This window comes from Triticum urartu, chromosome 2 (assembly GCF_003073215.2).
Source record: "Triticum urartu cultivar G1812 chromosome 2, Tu2.1, whole genome shotgun sequence".
Classification (NCBI taxonomy): Eukaryota; Viridiplantae; Streptophyta; class Magnoliopsida; order Poales; family Poaceae; genus Triticum; species Triticum urartu.
The window spans coordinates 359,211,037-359,234,194 of NC_053023.1; positions in this window are offsets into that span (position 1 = coordinate 359,211,037).

Sequence of the window (23,158 nt, forward strand, 5' to 3'; positions counted from 1 at the left end):
ACATAAGGAACGCAAAATCAAGGAACATAACACTAGTATGACGGAAACTAAGGCGGCATGAGTGTAACAAAACACCAGGCATAAGGTCGAGCCTTCCACCCTTTACCAAGTATATAGATGCATTAATTAAAATAAGAGATATTGTGATATCCCAACATAAACATGTTCCAAGATGGTGCAATCTTCAACTTCAGCTGCAACTAACAACACTATAAGAGGGGCTGAGCAAACCGGTAACTTAGCCAAACAATGGTTTTCTAGGAAGGTGGGTTAGAGGCTTGACATGGCAATATGGGAGGCATGATAAATAAGTGGTAGGTAGTACAACATTGCGATAGAATGAACAAGTACCAAGCAAAGATTGATGTGATATCGAAGGTAATGGTCATCTTGCCTAGGATCCCGCAGGGAAGAAGAACGAGTCCATGAAGAACACAAATGGATGTAGTCGAACGAATCCTCACAATTCCGGAACGAAATCGAAGCTAACGAGAGAAGCAAACCGGAAAGAAACAAACAACATGGTAAACATACCGGCATAAACATGGCAAGATGCACAATCAAGTATGATGCATGTCCGGTTTAATGAGGCATGACCTGTCAAAGTGCACAAACAATACTACAAGTTAAGTGGAGCTCAATATGCAATGAGTTGCATATTGACAAAACACCACATTCGAAATATTTAGTTTCCTCTCGTTTATGTACCCAACAATATTAAATGTTTTTAAACATGGCAAGGGGTGAAGCATAAGTAAACTAACTATTTAGGCAAGTTTAAATGAGGCCGGAAACATGAAACAACACTTCCGGTAAATCCCCATGTGCATATTTTGGTTATGGTACTGTTCTGTCCAAAACACAATTTTCGAGTTGTTAAACATGCAAAGTAGTGTCACTACGTTACGCTAGGCATTTTTCTACCCCATTTGCATATAAAGTTTATTTAAATCGGAGCTACGGTTAATTAGTTATGAAATAAACCATTTTGGCATGATATATGAGTAATTTTAGACAAACATCATTTTAAATATTTTTAACATGGATGAAAGTTGCATATTATGAAACTAGATGAAATTCTAAGGATTTTACATATATGACATGTTTCAAATGAATGCACGGATAATTAGTTGTGAGTAATGCAAACTAATGGCCTTTTCTGAATTTAAGAAATTCCTGGATAATTAGCTAAAATCACAGACGCTAAAAAGAACCTAGAACGGCCGAAACATTGGGCACAACATATTACAAGGCACATGCGGGCATGTGATATTACTGGAGCGCTCACCATGGGCCACGCCCAGTAGGTGGATGAGGCCGGAGGCGGGCTGGGCTGGGCCTTGGTGGATCTTAGCGTCGCTACAGCCCACGCAGTTGGGAGAGCCGCAGTCGAGGAAGAGGTCAACGCGGGCGAGGCTCTCACTTCATCTCCTCTCGAATGAAGCAGAGGCGCGGCGCGGCTGCGGGGCACAGGGAGACGCGGCTCCGGCAGGCAGTGGCCGCAGACGGGGCGGCGGAGCGGCGCGAATCGGGGGGTGGAGGGGCAGGAAAGGTGAGGTCGAGCTGATCCAGAGCTGCAGTTGCCATGGGGCTCGGGTGTCAAGCACCTGGTTCCTGTCTCTAATGAGGACGCAAAGAGTTGAGACGGAGAAGAAAGATGGATAGGGAGGTAGAGACAGGGCTCACCGGAGCACGTGGGGATGGCGAGGAAGAGCTAGGCGTCGGGTGGCGGAGATCCAAGCGGCAAGGTCCTTGCGTCCGGGTCCACTGGATTGGGATGAGGTCAGAGCGGCGTCAGCATGGAGCACAATGGCCATCCATGGCGCGATGGTGGAAGCTCCTATTGAAGAGAAGAGAGAGGGTTCGAGAGGTAAGAGACCAGAGGGAGAGAGCGATTACAGGAGGGAGGAGAAGTAAGGAGAGGAGGGCCGAGAGCTGCTAGTCGCCGGTGACGTCGGGCGGGGAAGGAGGCCGTGTAGGAACTTCGGTGGCCGGCCGGCGCTTGGGCTGTTGGGGCCTCGGGCGCGCGAGGGTGTGGTCGAGGAGCTCAAGATGGAGGGTGTCGAGAGGGGCTGGTGATTGGTGGGTTTGGATCGGGAGGGATCCCGAGGAGAGAGTGGCGGCGGGTGAGGAAAAAGAGGGACTTGGTGTAGGGTTAGGTAGGTTTACACTAAATATATAGTAGGTGGGTTTTTAGTTAGGGCTAATCCATCCCTCCGATCATAATCGGGCGGTAAACAAAAATAGGATAGGGAGTCCAATAAATAAAACTAAGATATTTTCCGGATGTTTGGGGATGATCTGGACCCAACGGTGATGACTGCCCGGGTCAGGTTCAGGTAAGTTTCGGACGCGCACACGAGGGGGGGGGGTCTGTGCACTGTATAGAGAGACTCCGGTTTAAGCAAGAGGGAAAACGAAGAATAAGGTTGGTCTCACAATGGTCACGAAAGCAAGGGAGGACGCGACAACTACGAGCGGATGCAAGTTTTAAAAACAACGATGGCAACGAGTGCCGATGCAATGTGGTTGATGCCATGATGAAATGCAATAAACAAATAAAACACATGGCTAACACGCAAAACATGGAAGGCAACTGGGAAGGCATCTGGAGCATCGGTCTCGGGGCATCACACTGCCAGCACTCTTATCTACAAGCCAGATGCCCATCCTTCCAAGTCTTCCAAAGCCAAGGATGCTTCACCTGCTTCTGCCTCCACCATTCCACATTCTTCTGACTCTGACTCTTCGAGTGGTTTCAATTCTGATTCAAAACATACCCCAACAGAGTACTTCCTCGTGTGTCTTCTCTTTCCTTTTTGACAGTTGTTGACAAAAAGGTGGAGAATTACATTGAGTGATAGTTTTTCGGGGTTTGCAGGGTGTGTGTTTTTTCTTTTGCTATTTGGCTTTCCCTTGAACAATTTGCTTCAAGAACCTTATCGCACCGCATCTTTTGTTGAAACACTCGATCGTCATGTAACGTTAATAGCCCCCACTATCGGATTCAGTGCTCCGCAGACCCAGGAAAGATTCGAACTCTGAGGTGCATGCAAAGCACTCAATCTCCCCAATCTACCAACTTGTCGGTCTCACGGCCTAGCTCGATGAACGGGAAAGGAAAGGGACAAGGCAGTTTACCTAGGTTCGGGCCACCTTGTGGTGTAGTACCCTACTCCTGCTTTGTGGTGGATTAGCCTTGAGGTGGTCTGAGGAAGAACTCGTATAGAGGAAGAATGACCTCAGGAGGTCTATTCTTGTGTTTGCATGAGCTAGAGTGGGAGTGGATGGTCTGATTCATCCGTCCAATTCTATTGTGGTGGCTAAGCTATATTTATAGTGGCCTTGGTCCTTTTTCCTCAAAGTGAAGGTGGGCAGGGATCCCACAACGACCAATTTCAAAGGGAAACAACTAGTACATCTTATCCTAATGAAAGGTGGTCTTTGCCTACAAAGCTTCTGGTCGTTACATCATGGTGGGCTCGGTGATGACCTCCGTCCTGCCGTCTTGGCGGTCTTGTTGTTGTACCATAGAAATGGAAACCTTTAGCTGATTCCTTCGGACTCTGCGCCTGCGCTTGCTGTATTGTGCCCGCTGGCGCCTACCTGGCCTTGGTCGTCACTACTTGTGTCACCCTAACCTCACGAGATGAGCGCCTGCATAGGAATCTCCGCTCCTCAGGAGCGAGCCTAGGGAGGCCACTCCCTCTGGTGGTCTTGTTGTCGCTCACCTCGCGAGGCATGGCCCCTCGTGAGGGTCTTGTGTTGTTGATGCTGGAGATGGTCCGTACCTGGCCATCGATGGAGCCACGCCATGGGCTGCAGGCAGGCTAGTCTGGGTACCCTAGTTCCCAGAATGCCGACAATAGCCCCCGGGCCCAAGGAATGCTCGGACATGGCTTCGAGGTGGAGCCAAAGGGCAAGGGCGAAGCGCCATGGGCCCCAACCACCTGGGTACCCAGTCGATGTGTGATGCTTGATCGAACGTTGGCATCTTCGCTTCCCCATGTTGCCTCGGAAACCGTTTGACTTGACAACAGCCTACTGCATGCAAAAAGATCATCATTACTGGAGGACCGTGGAGGTCGGCGGTTGGCCTCCCTCTGGCTATAAATGGGGGGAGGGGCAAAGGACCCTAATCATCTTCGTCTTCTCACTGCTTGCTCCTTCTTCTTCCTTCTTGTCTTGCCATCTTGTCGAAACACCCATGGCGCCGATAAGGAGGTTTTCCGTGGAGAAGAAGGGGAAAGCTCCTCGAGAGGAGCTCGGGCCACTCCTGCCGAAGAAGAAGCTCGACCACTCCCGCAACGTCGTTGGGGGCCCCAAGGTGATGAGGTCTTGGCATGAGCGGCCTCTGCCTGGCTTCCTGATCCCCATGTATGCCCACATGTAGAGCCCTACACGAGGGGGCAATGCCCAACACCGCGAGGGCTAGGGCCGCAGAGGAGGATGAGCGGTGGCTGCGCGGCCACCCGGCTCGCGAACCCATGCCGAAGGCACAACGCGTGAGTTTGTGGTGTGGGCGGCAATGCCATCGCACACATGGATCCGGCTCCCGCGGTTGTTCGCAGAGGAGATACCGCCGAGGGGGCCCACCGAGCTGTGGCTGCAACACGCCGGGTGCTACAACCAAGCTACTAAAGTGGAGGTCAAGGTCGTCCCTCGGGCGACGTCTTCATGACCCATGGATGGGGAGAGATCACCCGCGCCTGCTGCCTAGAGGGGGCTCTCGCCATCCACTTTGAATCTGACAGGGCTTCAACGCTCTTCTTCAAGGTCTTCGGCAAGGAAGGTCGGTGCCTGGAGTGCTGCTCTGGAAGAGGTGATCCATGCGGCACGGTCACGCGCGTTGAACTTGCCCTTGGCCTTGCCAGCAGCTCCTCCGGCAGCAGCAGCGATTCTCCGGAGTCCACTAACGACGACATCTATGAGCCGACGAGATCCCGCTGCGCCCTGAGAATGGCAGCGGCGTCGACTCGGCGCCGTCGGTGACGTCACTGAGGCCGGGGTTCTTTATGATCCCTTCTTTTGCTTTCCCTACACAAATTCATGACGAGCCTCGTTGGGTTATGTAAAAAACTATAATGATTTTTCCTTAATGCTATTGTTCTTGGTTCGGTGTTGTGATTGTGTATCCTACCTCGGCACGGTGCTCCCCTTCATTCTCGCGGTAGCTTAGTTCTCTACGCCGACAGGACCCTGTCCCCAGGCAAGCTTCAATAGTTGCTGGTATGCCAGGTTGCGATGCCGTGGTCAAGGCCAGGAGGTGAGCGGCTCGAGGTCCAGTAAGAGCCCCTGAGGCGTGATACTCAGGAGGTCCCCTTTAGTGCACAAGTAGCTCCCTAAAGGCCGAAAAGGAAAACGGCCTTGCTAGAGCCAGATCGTGAGACTCAAAATACTAAGTCGTGAGGTTTACGTCGGTGTGTATGGGGTGACTTATCTTGGTGCACCCACGGTGGTTCCTTGCTGCCAAGACGATTGTTGTGTGACGCCTAACCGCGTCCTGATGGTGGTTATCCCAGGTAGGGCTCACGCCGATCCCCTTTCCCCCGCTCATCTAGATGCTCTACGTCCTCGGTCCTAGCCTTCTAGCGAGGCTCAGCCGCCACTGGTATGCTAGGTCATGGTGTCGTGGTCAAGGCCAGGGGGTGAGGGCTCGAGGGCCAGTAGGAGCCCCTCAGGCGTGATGCTCAGGGACCCCCCTTTAACGTGCAAGCGAATTGCATGAGAAAGGAGTGGTGGGCCTTGCGAGGGTGCCTTGGAGGGATCGTGACTCGGGGCGTTGATGTGGTCGCTCATAGTTCCAACTCCGTAGATCCCTGTGGGTTAGTCAGGGGAAGAGAACAAAGCACATAGCCGCGCTTGTTGTCCTGCCCTTGATCTTTCCGCAAGAAGATGAAGGCACTAAGGATCTGGTGAGGTGACGTGCGCGGGGCAGGCCACGAGCCAGATCTCGATCTCCCAGATTTATTAGCGATGTAGGGACAAACTCGAGCATAGGCGCTGTGCTAGCACGTAGCCCCCATTGCGGGGTGAGCAACTGGTGGGTTAGCAACGCGCAGAGGCCGCGAAGGGAGATTCCATAAATAACAAGACAATAGAGATAATTCCGATAACCATGATAACACAGCCAAGCGTACTGGTTCGGAGTACAAAAAGTAAAATGGTGCAGCCACGGGACTTGCCCTGGCGGCTTGAGGATGGTGCGGGCCGAGAGGCGCCCTTAGTTGAAAAAACCAAAAAGTGTCACCTGGCACTGTTGCTGAAGAAGTGTTGGAGTAGCCGAAGACGCATGTCACAGAAGTCGTTCCTCACGAGCCGTCCAGCTCCCGAACCTTGTGAGGCTCCGGAGGCCCGGGTGCTCCCGAGGGTTCGTCACCTCCTCTGTCTGGACCACCTTGCGCTAGGCCTCGTGAGCCTCCATGATGGCCCGCATGTGGCTCTGTGCACAGCAGCCACCCTCGGCAGATCGAAAGGCATGCGAAGACAGCTATGAGGTGGTCCCTTGCACCGCCCAACGTGGGATGGCCAGAAGAGCTCCTGAGACGCGACCCTGTTGAGCCCTGGGATGTTGACGTAGGCGCGCAGCTCACTGCCCTCACCGGGGGAGGGAGCTACACCGGGTGGTGTAGGACCACGCTCGCCTCGCATGGTTTTCATCTCCTCCAGCTCCTTGATTTCCTTGGTGATGAACTCCTGAGCGCCTGGCGCCTCGCGCCCTGCGCTGTCCTCACGGAAGCGCGCGTTGAAGCACGCCTCTACATGGTGTCCGAATGCCTCCCTCGTGATGCTGGCCAGGTCCGAGGCCCTCCAGAGGAGATCCCCTGAGCCCAACCTGAGAGGGGCGCCGGGCGCGCCTTCCTATGCGAGAGGGGAAGGCGCCCCATCAGTGGGCGTAGGGCCTGAGGCACCATCGTCGGACGCCCCATCCTCCTGAGGTCCTCGGTGGAGCAGCTTCTTGTTCTTCTTGGGAATGACCTCAGGGGGGGCCACATAGCCGCGCTTGCTGTCCTGCCATTTATGTACACTAACACTTCCTATGTTCGTTGTTGGACTAGCACCTAGGCGCAAGAGGAAACAAACATCAGGGATAATGCTCGATAGGTTAACTAAATCTGGAGGATGAAGAATGGAGATCCGTTTTGAGGCAGGTTTAAAAAGGCCACGTGATGCTACAAAGTCAGCCAAGTTAGTATTAGAGGCAGCGGTTGCCGTTAGGTGTCATGTACGTATCCTCCCAACATGGATTCAGTACAGGAATAACAAAGACAAAACCTAGTTCAACACCTTCCTCGACCATTTATCTGTAAGTATGGTTATGTATGGAAACTAGTAATATCGTCTTGCTCTGTCCCATACTTTCTAGGTTGCTGATAATGAGACTCCCATAATTTTCAACATATGAGGTTCAAGTTGGATAGCCAAGATGATGCAACCAGACAAGCTTGCACCCATGTTTTCAAGTCTGCTCTGCGACAATATCGGTATAACTTGAGGAAAACTCACTTTGAAGGCAAGGCTAATAGTGAACTTTCCCAAACATCTCTAGTGGAAAATATATCGGATGAAGACTGGAGGGGCCTTGTTAAACACTGGTCAGATCCGAAGTATCAGGTACATTATATATATGTGATCAGATCACATGTTGAAGTCCTATTTACGCATGTGCCACACAAATCTATCTTCTTGTAGGTGAACTGTTCAAAGAACAAGGCCAACCGTACGACAGTGAAATTCCAACAAATGACAGGATCTCGTAGCTATATTGCACACTGCGAGGCTCTTGTAATTAGCTGTTGTTTCACTCTTTTCGCTGTACCATATTATCATATCTATATTGACTTGTTCGAAATGCAAAGGAAAGCCCACAAGGACCAAAGAGTACCTGAACCAAATGCTGTGGAAATCTTCAAGGACTGTCACACCAGCAAGAAGAAGGGCATGACTACAACAGTCAAAGCCGCTGTTGTAAGTCCTTAATCCTCATGCCTTTTAACTACTACTTACTCTGACTTGTGCCTTGAACTGCATGGTTTGCAGCCAATGTCTATTACTCTTTTCAATTTTATACACAATTGTCTTAGCGTATCATTGCACCTTACAAGGTTTAAAAGAGAGGAGTGATGTTCCTTTGATCTTGACCCGTAATCTAGTTCCGTGCTGGGCTTACCCACACAACGTTACAATTGCCTGTTTGTCTGTTCTCAGTTATTTTGTGATATGAATGATGTCATACTATGCTTACCGTATTATAAACTTCGCCTCTTTATCCTTAGCCCTCAATACAATGTGAAGAAATAGACAATACATTAGCGATGGTACATGGTCATATGTCTGGAACCTGGTTTGTACTTTGCAATGAAATACAACTAATATTTTACATGGGTTCACCAGAATAAGTTCTGTATATAGACCAAAGCTATTTTGTTTGGTTTTTTGCCTCCTTAATATCTTCTGTTCTGGTACTACTAATGTAAAACCTCAACTTTTCAGCGAGCAATGGAAAAATGGTGGAACCGCCACCTTCTGAAGGTGGCGAGGCAACTATAACCGCAATGTCAGCTCTTACTAACAGTGCCAAAAGCACGTTCCTGCATAATACTGGGTTGGTTGTTAAGGCAGTATCATCCAAACTGCCTCACGATCAAGATATGCAAGCTCAAAGCAATGTTGTATCTGCGCTCCACACACAAGTCCATTCCCTAACAGAGACCCTTTGTGAAACAAGGAGAAACATTGCTCAATGTCGTCAAGATATGCATGGTTTTGAAACCAGACTATCAGACATTTGCTATGTTGTTCAGGAGCCTAGGGGAAATAAAGGCGAGGGTTTTGGTGCTCCATCGGACAATACAGCATGAAAACGTAACAGTCAGGTCAAATGAACTGAGCTTCTGAACTTCTGGTGGTGCATTTATCTGCAAGACTGTTAAGTTTTATTCCAACCTTCCTTTTGTTATATAGTTGTAATTTGTTTTGGTGCGATACAAAATTTATTCTTAACATGCAGCCACCGGCTGAAGAAAACAGCAAGCCATTTTTGTATAGTGTAGGGTGTTCCCTATATTTGCACTGGAGGCGATCTTTGATGCCGAGTGGATGTAATCTTTGCAATCGCCTTAGTAGCCTAGCGTTAGTTTCAACCTTATTTATTTCCTAGTCTACTTTTTCCTTGGTTTGCTAGTGGCCGCAACTACCATGGGCCATATACGCGTCGTAGGATCTATGGGTCTCCTACGGGCCGTTGATAAATGGGCCTGTAATCGGTGGGCCTCGGGCCGTCGGATAAATGGGTCTACATGGGCCGTAATCGGGCGTAATTGGTACCGGCCTAGCACGGTAACAGGCCGTTAACAGGCCGTAGGACAGCAAAGGCTTAATTCTGTCACAGGCATAACGGGTCGTTAATGGGCCAGAATATAGGATGGGCTGGAAACGGCGCAATGGGTTAACAGGCCAGAAACGGGCCGACTCTTGCCATTGGCCGAATTTGGCCCATTAGGGTAACAGGCCAGTAATGGGCCGACTCTTTCCATGGGCCGAATTTGGCCCATTAGGGTAACAGGCCAGTTACGGGCCGACTCTTGCCATGGGCCGAATTTGGCCCATTAGGGGAACATGCCAGTAACGGGCCGACTCTTGCCATGGGCCGAATTTGGCACATTAGGGGAACATGCCAGTAACAGGTCGGAAGTAATCGAGGGCCGAAAAGGAGCCCAAGAACGTATGGGCCATCAATAGGCCAAAAGCTAACACGGGCTGGAAACGGCCCATGTAAATCACGGGCCGTTAACGGGTATAAAGAAAATTAATGTTCATTATGGGCTAGAGTCACCGTGGGCCTGTAAAGGGCCGAAAGAGACGAAGGCCTCATATGGGTCGAAAGACGTCGTGGGCCATACATGGGCCGAAAGTGAAATGGGCTGGTGTTATATTCGACGGCCCACCTGACGTTGTTGCACCGATTTCCTTTAGGGCCTAACGGGCCATGAGTTAACGGGTCGTAAAATGGGCTATTTGCGAAGAGACCATTAACAGGCTTTTCATGGGCCAGCCCGTTAACTTTTGACCAAGTCAAAACGGGCCGGCTTTGTAAGCTAAATGGGCTAGTGGTGGGCCGTGGCACGTGTCGACATATCATAGGCGCCTATCTGACCCACTGATGAGCTGACATGTGTTTCGTCCGGCCAATAAGAATTTTGCACGTGGAAATTTCCCATTGGTCGGGGCTGTTAACGGGTTATCGGATACAAAACCCGACCCGATAGCTTAACGGCATTCCGTTACGGTGGATGCCACATGTCAGTCACCCTTGACGAAAGCACTTCTGTGACGCGCGATTTATCGTCATGGAAGTGGACACTTCCGTGATGATAATTTTGGTAATGTCATGGAACACTTCTACGACAACACAGGTATGACTATCTTGATTCTGTCATCAATTTGTCATGGATGTACATGCATGACAAAAAACGCGACCTACTGTGAAAAACACGTATCATCACGGAAGTGTATTTTTTTGTAGTGTTGGCTTGTTAGTTTCTCGGTGCTGGAGAAGCTCGTGGCAGGGAGCTTCTCTCCTCTACTTCGGGTGCGAGGCGGCTAACGTGTTTGGGTTGCAGAGCTGCGGGGCGAGGGCCAAAGGGTGGCGTGGGCGCTGGATGGGACGCCGACGGGTCACGAAGCAGCTGAAGCGCTCGGCTGCAGAGCTGCGGGGTGGGGGCCGAAGGGTGGCGCGGTCGCTGGATTGGACACCGCGGGTCGTGAAGTGGCAGAAGTGCTTGGGCCACAGAGCTATGGGGCAGGGGCCGAAGGGTGGCCCGGGCGCTGGATGGGATGCTGGCGGGTTGCAAGGCGGCTGAAGCGCTCGAGCTGCAGAGCTGCGAGACAGGGGCGAAGTGTGGCGCGAGCACTCTCCTGGGAGATGGGGATGGCGTGGAGGGGGTTTGGACGCCGACGGGTGCTTGGCCGGCGACTCTTGGGCATCAGGCGGCCTGATCGTCTCTTCGCAGAAAATATAGAAGATAGAGAGATCTCTTAGAGAAAAGAAGCATGGGAAAGAGAAGAGAGATGGAGTGAGAAGGGGAGGGCTCATCGACAGCGCGGCTTGGCAGGAGACGCTCGGTAGCAAGCTAAAGAAAGGGGTGCGATCGTGGGGCTCCTGGTTCCTGCGAAGTGCGAGCGTCGACATGTTGCTCAATGGCTACGAGACGTGGGTGGCATGACTTGAGCGACTCGTGTCTGATTTGGATCAAATTGCAGACAGTGTCCTCTTGAACACAGATCAATGAAGTGCCTGACCCAGATTGTTGATGTCTGCTATAAGAAGGAAGGTACATTGGCCGGCACTCTATCAGGCCCATTTTCAACCAAACATCCAGTGTCACAGTCGTGTTCGCTAGAGGAGGAAGTGTCGAGTTCACTAGAGGTAGAAGAACATCCACCGAGCACTCCAATGTCGCTTGCGGCGGCTACACTAGAGGTATGCATCCCTTGACCCCTGTTTGACTTAATTTTTATGCCCCATGTCTCGCTGGCGAGCCCGTGTGCAGCCACTTTGGTTGCTCGCGCGCCACTGCGTGTCTCTGCTGCTGCTGCAGCCGCTCGCTGGCGCCCGTGCACGGCCGTTGTCCCCGTTCATGAGCCCGTGCGCAACCACGGTTATTGCTTGCATGCCCGTGCATGGCCGCTACCATCATTCGTGAGCCCATGCGCGGATGTTGTTGTCGCGTGTGTGCCTGTGCATGGCCTTGCTGGTCTTGCTCGTGACCGTGCGCTCTGGTTGAGTTCATCTCCGATCCTCTCGGTGGCTGGTCTTACTATTTTGGTGTGAATCAATCAATCAGGGACCATGCATGAATCATGTCTCCTACCGATGCTGCTGCTGACTTGTGTGCTGGTAGCCTAAAACCATTTATCAAGATGTAGTTAGTAGTTACCTATGTGCCATAATTGCCTTGTTAATGCCAGCTGATATGTGATAATTTGCAGTAGAATGTCCAACAAACACATAGATAGGTATTAGGTGGCATATGTATTTCAGAAATTTTTGTTTCTGTTATGGTTGAAGTGCACATGGTATTGTTTGATCTATTTTCATATGATACTGATACACACATGAATTGTAAAGACTTAAAATTATGAGGGGTGATTAGCAATATATATAGTTGGGAATCTATTTGCGCTAATTGTAATTTGTATATCTATATTGTTCATTATTTTATACTAGGAAACTTGTGGTGGACAAGGTAGTGCAAAATAGCAAGTAAATAATTTGCTGATTGCATTAGCTTCAAAATCTAGCCACTGTATAGCATGTAGACAACTTATACATGATAATTTTGGTTAATAGGTAGCTGGGAATTTTAGTCTTCATAGGTTGTTGTTTGCTTATTCAATATAAGTTGGTTGCCCTTTAGTTCAATATAAAATGTGCAACTAAATGTCCAATTCCATGTAAAGAAAGTTCAGTGTATGGTTGATTCTGTACTGGGGGGTTTATATGAGCTCTGCAATATAATCATAACACTTCAATGTTGTGTTATTATGGAAGGCGTACTTCCAAAAGACAGCTCTGCTCTATTTTATTACTCCCTCTGTTTCTAAATATAAGTCTTTAAAGATTTCAATATGGACTATATACGATCTTGAATATTACTTGATGGGCATAGAACCTGATGAACTTGTCGAATTTGGGTACTACAATGGTGTTTCCCTTTGACCAATTGAGGGCTATGATACAAAAATATAGGTCAACCAGGTTAGGTTTTTTTGTCACAGAATACACTCGGCTTCATGAGTTTTCTGATGAGGCATCATTATAGTTTAATATGTCAAGTGGTATTTGATCTTACATGATGAAGAGTTGTCTTCTGTGGGTGAAAGTGCAACTATCCCTGGGTGGTTTTGGTAATTCCTAACAACATATAGCTCATTGAACTAATGCTCTTTCAAGATGATCATTTCAGAAAGTTCAATGATTGGCATGGCATGGACTAGGAATGTGGACCCCCGAAAATGCTAAGGATACATATTGGCTCAAGCTCAAGACTCTACATTTTCATTTTTAGTGATCCAACATCACATTGAATCCATAGGAAAAGCCAATACTATTAAGAGGGGATGAGGTGTTGCTTAATGGCTTGCTTGCTCAAAATGCTTAGTGATATGCTCCAAAAGCCCTCAACCACTTTTTCATATCCACATATGTCCCAAACCAAAAGTCAAACTCGCCCCACCAATTTGATCTATCCGGCGCCACCAAGTTCATTTACATAGCCATGGACAGAAACCCTAATCAGTTCGGTCTCACCGATAGGGATCTCGGTCTCACTGAGATGGGATTGCAAACTCTCTATTTCCTTTCGTAACGTTTCGGTTTAACTGAGATGAGCGATCGGTCCCACAGAGTTTGCAATGCAAACTCTCTGTTTCCCTTTCGTAACATTTTGGTCTCACCAAAATGAGAGATTCAGTCCCACCGAGTTTGCTTGACCAACTCTCTATTTTCCTATTATAGAAATTGGTCCCACCGAGTTTATGTGATCGGTCTCACCGAGATTACATTATGCCCTAACCCTAATGAAATCGGTCCCACCGAGTTGACATGTCGGTCCCATCGAAAATCGTAACGTTCACATTTTGAACTAAATCGGTTTGACCGAGTTTTATGATTCGGTCCCACCGAGTTTGGTAAATTGTTTGTAATGGTTACATTTTGTGTGGAGGCTATATATAGCCCTCCACCCACTCTTCATTCATGGAGAGAGCCATCAGAACGTGCCTACACATCCAACATACATTTTCTGAGAGAGAACCACCTACTCATGTGTTGAGACCAAGATATTCCATTCCAACCACAAGAATCTTGATCTCACTAAAAAATACACTTCCGTGATGATACGTGTTTGTCACAGTAAGTCGCGTTTTCTGTCATGCATGTACATCCATGACAAATTTATGACAGAATCAAGATAGTCATACCTGTGCTGTCGTAGAAGTGTGCCATGACATTACCAAAATTATCATCACGGAAGTGTCCACTTCCTTGACGATAAATCGCGCGTCACAGGAGTGCTTTCGTCAAGGGTGACCGACACGTGGCATCCACCATAACGGAACGCCGTTAAGCTATCGGGTCGGGTTTTGGATCCGATGACCCGTTAATAGACCCGACCAATGGGGATTTTCCACGTGTAAAATCACCATTGGCTGGAGGAAACACATGTCGGCTAATCGTTGGGACAGATGTCAACCACTCATTGGACGGAAGGCGCCTATGATATGTTGACACGTGGCATGGCCCAACAGAGGCCCATTCCTGTGAAAAGGCCGGCCCATTTGACTTGGTCCAAAGCTGGCGGGCCGGCCCATGGAAAGCCTGTTAATGGCCTGTTCGAATATAACCCATTTACAACCCGCTAACCCAAGGCCCGTTACGCCCTATCTGAATTAGGCCCAGTAACGTCATCTGGGCCATCCAATATGATTCCAGCCCGTTTTCACTTCTGGCCCATGTACAGCCCATGACGTCTTTCGGCCCATATGAGGCCCTATGTAACTCTTGGCCTACTAACGGCCCATGGTGAAACTGGCCCATAATGAACAGTGTATCACTTTACACCCATTAACGGCCCGTGGTGAAACTGGCCTGTAATGAACAGTGTATCACTTTATACCCATTAACGGCCCGTTATTCCGTTGGGCCGTTTCCAGCCCATGTTATCTTTCGGCCTTCTCAGAGCCCATTTATTCTTGGGCTCATTTCCAGCATTCGTTTACTTACAGCCCGTTACTGTCATTTTCTGCTTGTGGGCCAAATCCAGCCCGTGGTTACAGTCGGCTCGTTTGTGATCCGTTAATACGTTGGGCCGATTTCATAGCGTCATCAAATACGGCCTATTAATGATGGCCCGTTATGGTCGGCCCATGAACGGACGATTCCAACTCTAGCCCGTTTACGGCCATAATGCGGTCTGTTTGGCCCATGTTTGGCCAATCGATTATACGGCCCGTATAAGGCCCATTGATAATACGGCCCGCAGAAGGCCCATTGTTTCTACGACCCATAGAAGGCCCATTGTTTCTACGGCCCGTAGAAGGCCCACTATTTCTACGGCCCGTAGGAGGCTCAGTGTCACTACAGTAAATATTAGCCCATGGTTATTGTGGCCTAGTTTCAAAAATAGGTTATTGCAGCCACTAGCTAACCGCGGAAAAAGAACTGCAATGACTACAAGCAAACAAATAAACAAGACAACAAGGAAATAAATAAGAAAGCAACTAACATTAGGCTATTACACATATTACATCCACTGGGCATCAAAGTTCGCCACCAGTGCAAATATAGGGAACAAAGCAGCATATCATATACACTGGTTGTCAAAGTTGGCGACCAGCGCAAATAAACGCCGCAGCAAAACAAATCCAGAACTGAAACCACTTCTGAAGATCTCAATAAAAAATATCCTGGGTACCCATAATGCTGGCAAGATGCTTAGCAAGCTTATTAAATTTCTCTTGTTTGGCTCTTAAATCCTCCAGCGCTTGCTGTTGCACCAGAAAATATGCATCTGAATTCTGCAGGGACTTCCTCAGTCCTTCAGCTTCCTGTTGCAGCACATCTGATCAATGTCTTTCCACTTGAAGTTGAGACTCAAGAAGACGAACTGATTCAGGCAGCGAGTTCGAAGAGCTTGTGCCAGCAGTAGTGGCCAGTAACTCGAACACTACATCAAGACAGGACTTTTGGGTTCCCTCACTGTCGCCAAGATAGTTTTTATCAGCTTTCTTGGAGACCAACAGGGATGTCTCACTATCTTGAACCTTATCTGCATTACTTCCTTTACCATTGGATAACGCGGTACTGTTCTCCAATATTTTGTCTGCATTCTAAAAAGAAACAAGTAGACACATCACATGTTTACCATGTTGTATATGAAACTCATTTTGGTAAATGAGTTTAGTAGTAAAGTGGACAGGATAACAGCATGAAATAAACATATATCTATGTACAATGTTCACTTTATGGTCTATATCATTCTAGTTTTTGTTGCCAAATCAAGATAGAGACACAGTTCAAATAATGTTTGTTCAAGACAAAGCAGAATAGACAGAATATAAGTGCGGGTAACTATAGAGCAATAACAACACTTGTAATGTGCATGACATGAGAACATAATTGTTTATTCAATTGAAACTGAAATCAACATAGAGCAGGTTACAACAGCAAACCAGTTAAAGAAACAGGTTTAAAACATACCTGTTGCACCATTGGAGTTTCAATTCCATCCTTCAAATTTGAAAATAGTTGGTATGAGTAAATACAGTCATGCAAGAGCAAAGGAGTACGAACCATAGCTACAGAACCTGACTTGAGAACAAATCTTCTTCTCCTTTAAGCATTGAGTTGGGATTCGGAGTGGTGGTCCTCGTGCTTTGGGCATCGCAGTTCCCTTACTAATTGCTCGTGTTGGGGTGCTCTGTGGTGGAGACGGTGCTGTGTCAACTGGAACTGGGTTACTATCTGCCAGGGTTGGGGTTAGAAGGGGTGTAGCTGGTTCTCTGTCCATCTGGGTAGGGGTACAATCTGTGAGAGTCTGGGTTATGTGTGGTGGATCTGGTCCTTAGGCAAGTACAATCGTGGTTCTATCTGCACCAACTGGTAGCACTATCTTTTCTAAAGACCGTGTTGTTACTCCCTTAGATACTGCCATCACGCTCTCCAATTCAAATGGCTGATAAACAAGAAAAGTAATTGAAAGTATAGACATTGTATGATAGCCAGGTGCAATGGATAGTGGGGAATAAAAGAGAGCATGAAATAATTCATATTTATGTTGTCTAACCAAACAGGATAGCATGACACAATTTCACATATATGATGGCTAACTAAACAGGATAGCATGACACAATTTCACATTATGATGGCTAACTAAAAAAGATGGAAAGACATAGTTCAAAATATGAGACTATGTAAACAGGATGACATGACATAACTATATAATGTGTTTATTAAATAGGTTGGCATGCCATAATTCACATACATTCATGGATAGAATGCCATAATTCAAAATATGATGACTGTAAACACTAAACAGGATGAGATGATATAACTATATGATGTATTTATTAAATGGGTTGCCATGCCATAATTCAGATAGATGATGTGTATGTACTATGTAAACATGATGGCATGATATAATTCAAATATATGATTTATATAGTAAGCAAGTAAGCAGATGGCAATCCATATATGATGTAAAAACTAAGCAATGCAAGACAACATGCATGACATGGGTAGTATAACCCTGCCAAGTTCGAGCATAGACCTCAGGGGAAAAATAGGACTGGTCATCAGTCTCTGAATCCTCCTCTGAGGAGCTCTCTGTAACCAGCAAGATGTCTGCTTCAGCAGGTAGCATTGTCTGCTCTGAATACCTTGTTTTCACTCCAGATACTTCCATCACCGCTTCAAATGGCTGATGCACAGGAAGAGTAGTTGAATATACAAACATTGTCGACAAATGGAACACGTAATACAAAAAAATGATAGCATGATATAATTCACATACATGATGATTGGCTAAACAGCATGGCATTGCATAATTCACATATATAATGCCTTTGCAACAATATAGCATTGTATAATTCACATATATAATGTCTTGCAACAAGATGGCAATGCATAATTCACATATATGGTAATTACACACTGAACAGGTGGAATTCACACAAAGCATGTCTAAACTAATCAAATGACATAGCAATGCGAGACACCAAACACGATATGAGCAACATAACCCTGCCAAGTTAGAGCATACACCTCAGGGGGGGAATAGGACTGGTCATCTGTCTCTGAATCCTCCTCTGAGGAGCTATCCGTAACCACCGAGATATGTGCTTCGTCAGATAGCATAGTCTGCTCTGAAGACCTTGTTTTCACTCCAGAATTTGTCATCACCGTGTCAAATGGCTGATGCACACGAAGAGCACTTGAATGTAATAACATTGTTGACAAATGTAATATGTAATGAAAAAAAAGGATGGCCTGATATAATTTACATATAAGATGACTGGCTAAGTAGGATGGCATTGCAAAATTCACATATATGATGCCTGGCTAAAAAAGATGGCGTTGCATAATTCACATAAATGATGAATAAACTAAACAGATGGCATTCGCGCAAAGGATGTCTAAACTAAGAAGATGACATATTTGAGGTATGAAGTAAGCAATGCAAGACACCATATGCATGATATAACCAACATTAGCATGCCAAGTTAGAGAGAAGACCTCAGGGGGTAAATAGGAGTTGTCTTCTCCTTCTGAATCCCCCTCAGAACATATATCTTCCTCTCGATTACAATCCAAAATGCTTGGAGGAGGGCTGCCTTTGCGCCTACCATGGAGCGACGTCTGCATGAAATTTTATTGCCACGCAAGGCTCGTCTCTTTTGCTCTACATGTTCAGTTCCATTGTTTACAATAACTTTCATGCATAGGAATAAAACATAGTGAGATTATGTAAGGAGTGCATGCAGAAATCCAGAGTGATGGTAGCAACCTGTGGATAGACCCAAAACCAATAATAGCAGGCAGATAATGGCTTCAGTTAAAAAATACAGATAATGGCTTCTTTACTGTTTGTTTCCCACCCAACATGAAACTCATATTAGACACCGGAGATTAACCAGATAGTAGATAGATACTATTGTTAGCGGCCCCGATATGTACCCCACAACCATTTAAAAACTCAAGTTTGACCATTAGTTTGGAGCTGACTCAGAGTCTAATCGGCGAACAGGACGATAAAGTAGCATGTAATATTAAGCGATGCATAACGTAAGCCGACACGAAAGAGTGCGACCTCTCTTGCGGACCCGTGTAGTCCTCGAGGTCATCTGCTCGGTTGATGATAGTAGTGTAGTTTTCATGGCTGCCAGCGGCGGGGAAGAAGATCTGAGGCGGCGAAAGACAGTCTAGAGGCCAGATCCCTGCTGTGCTGGACCCTTCTGTCGTTGGAGCAGCTGAGCTGGGGTGGACGACGGCGCAGCAGGAGCGGGAAAAACCACACAAGGTTTTCTTTGACAACTATCTGTAAGAGAAGTAATTCTGTAAGGGCTTGTTTGAATTGGAGGATTCCAACAATGCGCCGCCATCTGTAAGGGCGCCGGTCCTTCCGTTGCCTCTTCGGTTGGCTGCCATCTGTGCGTGCGCCGCCATCATCAGTGGTGGCATCCTCGGCGGCACCATCAGTGGTGGCATCAGTGGGGTCACCTCGGCGGTACCATCAGTGGTCTCAGGATTGGTGGGGAAGGCGGCGTCCTCATACAAGTGAGGTTTTTCCTCCATCTCCTGGGACAGCTCCCAGAATTTCTTGCCGCCCGAACCCCGGCCTCATCATTGTTGGCCATGTTTCTCTATAAATAGGAACAAAGTTTGGTCAAAAAGTTGGTTATTGTCAAGGAACAAGATCATGGTCTCATCATTTAGGGTTTTTCGACACCGAGGCATCCTAAAAGCTAAGCTTTTATCATTGAGGGTTTTTCGACGCCGAGGCACCCTAAAAGCCTAAGCTTTCATCATTTCGGTTTTTATCGACACCGAGGCACCCTAAAAGCCAAGGTTTTATAATTTAGGGTTTGTCGACACTGAGGCACCCTGAATGCTAAGTTAAGTTTTCATCATTTAGGGTTTATCGATGCCGAGGCACCCTAGGTTGACTAATATATATGGGTATCTTCTAATAATATACCCTATCAAGGAAAGGGAAGGAGAAGGGAAGGGGATCGAGGGCGAGGGCGAGGGAGAGAGAGGGGATAGGTTTGGGCCGGGGTGGAAATATGGATGGGGGCGGCACAATACTAATGGCGCACCACCCCTCGGTGCGCCATAAGTACATCCATACTAATGGCGCACCTCACCGTGGTGCGCCATTAGAAGTTTTTTTTTCTTATAGCAATGGCACAATACTAATGGCGCACCACCCCTCGGTGCGCCATAAGTACATCCATACTAATGGCGCACCTCACCGTGGTGCGCCATTAGTATTTTTTTTTGATTTCTGCTCGAGCCAACAGGTTATCTTCCACCTGACCTGATCCACACCAAGTCCCCTTTGCTAGCTCGACTGGTCAGTAGCCAGTTCTCGCACCAGGAGGTCCTGGGTTTGATTCCCAGGCTCCACAAATTTTTTTATGCATTTAAAATGCTGTTTGATACTTATTTGTGTTTAAATATGTTCAAACTTGTTTAAATCATAACAGTAATATTTTTTTATAAGACAGTAATAATTTTTTTAAAAATATTATCAAACAGTATCTGGCGAGGTGGACCGGTGGGGTGCGGGGGGTCGGCGGCCGGTGGACCAGGGGGGTGCTCGGCGGCGAGGGGGACCGGATCTGGCGAGGTGGGATAGCGATCGAGATGGAGGGGGATCGAGATCGAGTGTCCATGAAATTTAAAAATATTCATCATAGTTCAAAAAGTGCCCATGAAATACAATCGAGAAATGAAGGCTACGATTTAAATACAATCGATCTTAGCTAGCTATCTGTTCACAATCTTCTTGCCCTTCTTTTTCGCCAATGGAGTTCTTCTGTGGAACGGACGTCCTTTAGGTAGGGTGGTCCTGCTTCTTCTTGTGGTGTATGCTGCTACTTCATCATCGTCGTCATGTTCGATCCTCGGGTCGCCATACTTGTCGAAGTCTTGCTCATTGGCTACTCCATCCATTCCGATGATCTTCCTTTTTCCTCTCCTCACGACAACACGACTGGGCTTTGACGGGTCGGTAATGAAGAAGCATTGGTCCACTTGGGAAGCCAGTACCCATGGCTCATTTTTCGCGGTGACGTTTGTGCCCGCGGTCTTTGATTTGGCTTCGGGTATAACCATGGTGGTGAAATACCGGTCTTCTTTTAGGACGCTCTTCGCCCATCTGACACGGAACATCGGGACCTTCTCTCCAGCGTAGCTCAACTCCCAGATCTCCTCGATCCTTCCGTAGTATCTGTCCTTGTCGTTACCGGTGTAGGATTCCATCGTTACCCCGGAGTTCTGATAACCATCGCTCTTCATGTCCTTGGCCTCGGTGTAGAATGTGTAGCGTTGATATCGTACGCCTCATAGGTCATCAGGTTGTGCTCGGCGCCCTGTGACAAGGCGAATATGAGTTGTTCTTCCGCGGACGAATCCTCATGTAAAGGGTACGACAGAAGCTTCTGCTTGAACCAACGCGTGAAACATGAATTGTGCTCTTTGAGTATATCTCCGTTCGTCCTCTGTTGGCCTCGGTCATTGTACGTCTTCTTAATAAAGGTTTTGTGCTCTACCACCCAAGGATCGACCACGTCTATGTGTTGTAGCGCGACTAGGTTTGCTCTTTCAAAGTCGGCGAGTCGACCCTCGAAGTCGACATGCATTTCGCGGCGACCCTCACGGTGACCCCATCCAGCGAGCCTGCCGAGGTGCCTGTTGACGGGCAGACCAACGGGGTTCTCGATGCCTAGATAATTCGTGCAGTAGGAGATGCACTCTTCGGTCAGAAAGCCCCTGGCTATGCTTCCCTCTGGACGTGACATGTTGCAAACGTATCCTTTGATGACACCATTCATCCTTTCGAACGGCATCATGCTGTGCAGGAACATCGGCCCGAGTTGGATGATATCGTCCATGATATGGACCAGCAGATGCACCATAGCGTCGAAGAATGAGGGCGGGAAGTACATCTCAAGCTCGCATAGTATCACCACGATCTCTTCCTGTAGTCTTCTGAGTTGCCTCACGCCAACAGACTTCCGAGAGATGACGTCGAAAAAGTTGCATAGGCCAAATAGGGTTTCATGGACGTGCGCGTCCATGATCCCACGGATTGCAATTGGAAGTATCTGCATCATCAGCACGTGACAGTCGTGAGACTTCATCCCGCTGAACTTCTGCTTCGCTGGGTCTAGGTATCTGCTTATCTTCCCCGCGTAACCGTAAGGAAGTTTTACTCCTACGAGGCAGGTGAAAAACTGCTCGATCTCCTCCTGACTTAGAGTGAAGCACGCGGGAGGGTAGTCATTTCCGGTCTTCTTGGCCTTTTTGCCTTTGCGACGACTTTCCGTGTCCTGCTTCGCCTCATCATCATCATCATCATCATCATCATATATAGCGTGAAGCTCCTGCCTGATGCCCATTGATTTCAAGTCTGCCCTTGCTTTCGGCCCATCTTTGGTCCTCTCTGGCATGTTGAGCAGGGTACCAAGCAGACTCTCGCACACGTTCTTCGTGATATGCATGACATCAAGGCTGTGAGGCACACGGTGGATCTTCCAGTACGGCAAGTCCCAAAAAACAGACCTCGTTTTCCATACCTTCAGCAGCGGCTCTGGCGCCTTTCGCTTCTTTCCCGGCTCTGGCGCCTTTTGCTTCTTTCCTGGCAGTGGGCAGTCTTTCCAATTTTTCAACAGCTCGTCTATTTCCTCGCCGCTCCTCGTACGCGGGCGTCCTCGGGGTTCGGTTTCACCATCGAATAGATCCTTGCGTTTTCTCCACGGGTCATCGTCGCGAAGCCACCTTCGATGTCCCATGAACACGGTTTTTGAACACTCGGGATCTCTATCTAGCTGGCGATACGTTGTGTCATCCATGCACCTGACGCATCCAGAAAATCCATGGACCACCTGCCCCGCGACATATCCGTAACCGAGATAGTCGTGCACCGTCGTGAGCAGCGCGGCTCTCATAGGGAAATATTCTTTCTCTACGGCGTCCCACGTATTGGCTGGCGTTTTCCACAGCGTGTCAAGCTCCTCTTTCAGCAGCCCCAGATACAGATTGATGTCGTTCCCTGGTTGTTTCGGTCCTTCAATTAGCATACTCATGTGGATGTACTTCCTCTTCATGCACAACCAGGGGGGAAGGTTGTACATCCACACAAACACAAGCCAGGTGCTATGTGTGCTTCTCTGGCTGCCAAACGTATTGACTCCATCGGTGCTCGCGCCCAGCACGATGTTCCTTGGATCGTTCCCAAATTCTAGGTCTTCGAAGTTCAACGCTTGCCACTGGCTCGCATCCTTAGGGTGACTCAGCATCTTGTCTTTTTTATCTATCTCCGAATCATTTGCGTCATCTTCTTGCTTCTTCTCCTCCCTATCCGTGTGCCAA